Source organism: Penaeus monodon, chromosome 30, assembly GCF_015228065.2.
Source record: "Penaeus monodon isolate SGIC_2016 chromosome 30, NSTDA_Pmon_1, whole genome shotgun sequence".
NCBI lineage: Eukaryota > Metazoa > Arthropoda > Malacostraca > Decapoda > Penaeidae > Penaeus > Penaeus monodon.
In genome coordinates, this window is record NC_051415.1 from 16,552,720 (window position 1) to 16,552,926 (window position 207).

Below are 207 nucleotides of genomic sequence, written 5' to 3' on the forward strand. Positions count from 1 at the left end.
AACTTGATAAAAGAGAAATGCATACATAAAGTGAGAGAAGGGATCACCCACACAATCCTGAGAACATATCGAAGTCACGTTTCCCAAAGCAAATTTACTTTCCCATCGCCTTCCACCCAAGCGGGAGAGTAAAGCGAAACCAGACGAAGAAGTAGGAGTCAAAGCAAGGAAAGACGAGAACTGGAATAGCAGTAATAACAGTACTCG